The sequence below is a fragment of the Balaenoptera acutorostrata genome, chromosome 5 (genome assembly GCF_949987535.1).
Source record: "Balaenoptera acutorostrata chromosome 5, mBalAcu1.1, whole genome shotgun sequence".
Classification (NCBI taxonomy): domain Eukaryota; kingdom Metazoa; phylum Chordata; class Mammalia; order Artiodactyla; family Balaenopteridae; genus Balaenoptera; species Balaenoptera acutorostrata.
The window spans coordinates 37,110,602-37,116,601 of NC_080068.1; positions in this window are offsets into that span (position 1 = coordinate 37,110,602).

The following is a 6,000-nucleotide window of genomic DNA, read 5'->3' on the forward strand; positions in this document are numbered from 1 at the left end:
TTCTTCTCATTGTTTTTTCTTTATTCTGCTCTGAAGCAGTTATTTCCACCATTCTATCTTTCAGCTCACTTATCCGTTTTTCTGCCTCAGTTATTCTGCTATTGATTCCTTCTAGAATATTTTTAATTTCAGTTATTGTGTTGTTCATTACTGTTTGTTTGCTCTTTAGTTCTTCTAGGTCCTTGTTAAACATTTCTTGTATTTTCTCCATTCTATTTCTGAGATTTTGGATCATCTTTACTATCAATACTCTGAATTCTTTTTCAGGTGGTTTGCCTATTTCCTCTTCATTTATTTTGTCTTGTGGTTTTTTATCTTGCTCCTTTGCCTGCAAGATATTTCTCTGTCTTCTCATTTTGTCTAATTTACAGTATTTGAGGTCTCCTTTCCCTAGGCTTTGGGGTCATAGTTCCTCTTGCTTCTGTTCTCTGCCCTCGGTGGTGAGCTTTGTCCAGTGGATTGCATAGGCTTCCTGATGGGAGAGACTGGTGCCTGCATTCTGTTGGGTGGAGCTGAGTCTTTTACCTCTGATGAGCAGGGCTATTTCAGGTGGTGTGTTTTGGGGTGTCTGTGAGCTTAGTATGACTTTAGGTAGTCTGTGTGCTGATGGGTTGTTTTGTGTTCCTGTCTTGTTTGTCATTTGGTGTGAGGCGTCCAGCACTGGGGTTGCTGGCAGTTGGGTGGAGCCAGGTCTTGGATTCAGAAAGAGGCCTTTGTGAGAGCTCTCAGTGATTAACCTTCCCTTGGGCCGGGAATTCTCTAGTGGTCCAGCATCCTGGACTCGGTGCTCCCACCCCAGAGCCTCAGGCCCGATTTCCTGTCAAGGAACTAAGACCCCGTGAATTGCTCATCCCAGCAGTAGAGGGTATTAAAAAAAAAAAAAAAAAGTCTAGCAAAACCCCAGACAAATGGTAAAAAGTAAAATCAAATAAAAACAGAAACAAGGAAACACGCACACACACAGAAGAAACAAAAACAGAACCAAATAAAACAAAAATCAAGAGAACAACCAGACAAAGTAAAGAACCCCAGAACGAAATCAAACAATTAAAAAGAAAACTGACAGAAACAAAAAACCGAAAAACAAAACCAAAGCAGAGTGCCAACTGAAGAATGAAGCAAAGAAACAAAACAAACCAACAAAAATGATTTAAAAAAAGAAAGAGAAAACGAGAAAGGGGAAAGAAGACAGATCAACAGAAAAGCAATGTAGAAAAAGAAATATAAAAAATAAAATAGAAAATATATTAAAGAAAAATAAAAGACAAACAAAACCCCAGAGAAATGGTAAAAACAAAGTCAAACAAACAAAAACAGAAACAAGGAAACACACACACATGCAAAAGAAACAAAAACAGAACCAGATAAAACAAAAAGCAAGAGAACAACAAGACAAATTGAAGAACTCAAAAATTAAATCAAACAATTAGGATCAAAACTAACAAATATATAAAACGTAAAAACAAAACCAAAGCAGTGTGCCAACTGAAGAATAAAGCAAGGAAACAGAACAAACCGATAAAAATGATTTAAAAGAATAATAGTAAAATAAAATAGGTAAAAAACACAGGACAACAGAAGAGAAAAGTAGAAATGGAAATATAAAAAAATAAATAAAAGATATATTAAAGAAAAAGAAGAAAAAAATAAGGAAAAGAACACAGAACAGAAAAGCAAAGTAAAAATTGAAAGATATAAAAAAATAAAATAAAAAATTTGTTATAAAACACGAAGATCCCAAAAGACTAAAAAAAAAAAAAAAACTAAAACAACTACAAACAAACAAACAAAAGAAAGAAAAAAACCCCAAACAAGCCAGAACCAATGACAGAATGAATCAAAACATAATAAAATTAAAAGTAATAATTATGTTTCCCTGGGGTCTCAGCTGTAAGTGTCCTGGCACATGCTATGAGACACAGCCCCCCTCTGCCTCCCCAAGAGCCCCTCCTCTGCCTCTGGGCTGGTCTCTGGACCTGCTGTGGGCATTGTGGGGACCACTTAGACTCTGATCTGGCCCAATTCCTGCATGTGTTTGCCCCCAAAGTCCACAGCTGCCAGAGCTAGACTGCTTTCATTTGTGGGAACACTCATTGTCTACTCAGATATTCCATAGATGCAGGGTCTACCTAGCTGATTGTGAGGATTAAATCTGCAGCTTGTACAGCTTATGGAAATATTTTTGATCTCCTTCCTCAGTTGCCCCGTCCCTGGGGTTCTGCTTGGTTTTATCCCCACCTCTGCATGTGGTCCACCCACAGGAGTCTTGTCCTGAGGCTTCCTTGGAGCTCTTGGATCTGCCCCAGTGAGGACTGGGTGCAGAGGTGGTATGACTGCTTGGATTGCAGCAGCCCTGCTGGCACCAAATGTGCAGGGAATCTGGCTGCCAGGGGTGCAAGAGACATGGCCCTAGTGAGGGCCTTTTCTGGCGCCTGACATATGGTGCATGAGGGCCGGCTCTGGGAGGGTTTTTTTTAATTGCCCTGCAGCCAGAACGTGAGTGCCAGCCTTGAGGGGGCTTTTATTATTGCTTGTCAGCCAGCACACAAGAGCCTGCCCTGAGATGGCTTCTTGTATTGTCCATCAGCAGGCACCGGCAAGTGGAGAAAGAGAGGCTACAATAGTGGTTCCTCCCCCTGCATGTGACTCAGCAATAGTGCCCTGCTTCCATGGCTATCTGGTCTTCCTCTGTAGGAATTCCCTGCTGCAGATTTCCTCCCTCCCATCCCCTCAGTCCATCTTCCCACAGCCAACAACAGTTCTTGCTCCAGGCCTGTTCTCCAATCCCCATGCTCCAGCTCTCAGCCCCCTTGCACACCTGTGAACACACGTTCCAGTCTGGAGCATGTACAGCTGCAGTACGGACTGTCTGTGTATTTCTCACTCTGTCTCGTCTGCCATAGATCGGCCACTTCACCCTCTTCCAACAGCCTCAAATGCTTCCCTTCTGTCCCCGGAGAGGGTGTTTCCCCTTCAGAGAGGGGTTTTCCCCAAATTCGGGAATCTCTCCTCTGCTTCAGCTCCCCCATGCCAGGGTGCAGGTTCTGTCCTGCTTCCTCTCCTCCTCCTTATCCCTTCTTTTTTTTTTTTTTTTTTTTTGTCCTACCCAGTTATGCAGGGATGTTTATAGTCCTTTCTGGTGTCCAAGATCTTCTGCTAGTTTTCAGCCAGTGTCCTGTGAGAATTGTTGCATCTATAGATACTTCTGATGCATCTGTGGAGAGAGATGAATTCCATGTCCTCCTACTCCTCCACCATCTTAACTCCTCTGACTTATTTATTTTATAGCTGGAATTTTGTATTTTTTTACCCCCTTTACCCATTTTGCCAACTCCCAGCCCCTCGGATTTGCACTCTGTACCTATGAGTTCAGATTTTTTGTTTTTTGCTCTTAGGTTTCACACATGAGATCATACAGTATTTGTCTTTCTGTTTAACTTACTTCACTTAGCATAATGCCCTCAATATCCATCCATGTGGTCACAAATGGCAAAATTTCCTTTTTTATGGCTGAATAATTTTCCATTGTATATATATACCATATTTCTTATCCATTCATCCATTGTAGGATACTTAGGTTGTTTTTCTGTCTTGGCTTTTTAAATAATGCTACAGTGAACATAGGGTGCAGATATCTTTTTCAGATAGTGATTTTATTTCCTTCAGATAAATACACAGACGTGGACTTGCTGGATCATATGGTAGTTCTATTTTTAATTTTTTGAGGAACCTCCATACTGTGTTGCATAGTGGCTGCATCAATCTACACTCACACCAACAATGCACAAGTGTTTCCTTTTCTCCACATCCTTGCCAACACTTGTTATTTCTTGCCTTTTTGATAATAGCCATTTTAACAGGATGAGGTGATACTTCATTGTGGTTTTCATTTGTACTTCCCTGATGATTGGTTATATTAAGCATCTTTTCATGTGCTTGTTGAAAATATGTATGTGTTCCTTGGGGAAAATGGCTATTTTGCCCATTTTTAATTGGATTGTTTTTTTGCAGCTGAGTTATGTGTGTTCTTTATATATTTTGGATATTAACCACTTATTAGATATATGATTTGCAAATATTTTCTCCCATTTTGTAGGTTGCTTTTTCATTTTGTTGATGATTTCCTTTGCTGTGCAGATGCTTTTTAGTTTGATGTAATCCCACTGTTTATTTTTGCTTTTGTTGCCTTTGCTTTTTAAACAGTCATCACCAAGACTGATATCAAGAAGCCTACTGCCTATAATTCCTTCTAGGGGTTTTAGAGTTTTAGGTCTTACATTCAAGTCTTTAATTCATTTTGATTTAATTTTTTTGTATGGTGTAAGATAGGGGTCCAGTTTTATTCTTTTGCATGTAGGTCTCCAGTTTTCCCAACAACATTTATTGAAGAGACTGTCCTTCCCCCATTGTATATTCTTGTCTCTTTTGTTGTAAATTGATTGTCCATATATTTGTGAGTTTACTTCCAGGCTCTTTATTCTGTTCCATTGGTCTACGTGTCTATTTTTTACCAGTGCCATATTGTTTTGATCATTATAGTTTTGTAATATAGTTTGAAATCAGGAAGCCTGATGCCTCCAGCTTTGTTCTTCCAGTAGAGTTATTTTTTGAGTTCTCGATGCAAACCTTTGTGGAGGACAAGGGATGTGTTAACGGGTCTAGAAAACTGTAGAAAAGGAAATGGGAGAAGAAAGCTTAATGTAAGCTAACAGTCCACCTCAACTGTGAAAATAGTGGGGAAAAAGTCCTGGTATATACAAGCAGTCTCTTCTTGGAGAAGAAAGTCAAAAGGAACTGGGACATGCCCTTTGGATTCTGGATAGTGAAGGGGAAAAAATGCAAAAGGTGAAATTCAGGATTCTGCAAGACAAATGAGAACCACAAGAGAAAAGGGAGCATACAACCCTTATCACCCACAAAAAAAATCCATTTAAAAAATTGTACTTTACTACACTGAGAGCAGACAGCATTTTTGAACATAGAATCTTATGAACCATTCCAAATTGCCAAGCCTATCTGGTGAAATGAGTAGACAAAAGCAGTCTACTTCTTTACAAAGACACTATAAAAGGAAGACAGGAATGAGAACACATCTCAACTGATGAAAATTTCCTGAAAAAAAAAAAAACCCCACTAAATAGCAGAAAACAATGACACAATACACTAAACTGAAATATCCTCAAACAAGAATTTGGCAATGTGAGAAAAAACAAAACCAAAAAGCACCTTAGGCACTCGTGAAATATCCTTCTGAGGCTTCTTGAGGAATCTACTAAAGAGTGATTTTTCAACAAAGATATGACTAGGGAAACTTTAGGAAAAGAAATGATGGTGAGCATTTCATTAATTGTAGATCTAAGACTAAAAGGTGGGGCTAAGGGTGGGAATATACATAAATGTTGTTATAACAAAGTAGAAATAATGCAACTAAAAGTGGGAGAAGGGAAAGATGAAGGTGGAATAAGCTCCTTGTTTTGTAATTGGTCGGTAGCACTCAAAGGATTCCCTTAATGACTGACAAACCAGATTGTAAAATGTCAAATAAGAAAACAGGGGCTAAAAAGCTTTATAAAAGATATAAGTAAAAAGGTTACCACAAGGGACTGGCCAAGATAGAAGAGTGGAAAGACCCTGAGCTCAACTCCCCTCATAAGCACACCAAAATCACAACTATTTGCAGGAGAACCATAGATGAAAAAGACCAGAACCTAACAGAAAAGATCTTCTACAACTAAAGACGTAAAGAAGGAACCACAATGAGACCAGTAGGCAGGGTGGACTCGTGATATAGTCAAGTCTCACAACCCTGGGTGGGTGACCCAAAAACTGGAGAACAATTATATTGTAGAGGCTCTCCCACAGGAGTGAAAGTTCTGGATCCCACTTCAGGCTTCCCAGACTGGGGATCCAACACTGAGTAGATGAGCCCTCAGACATTTGGCTTTGAAGGCCAGTGGGGCTTAATTTCAAGAGTTCCACAGGACTGGAGGAAATAGAGAC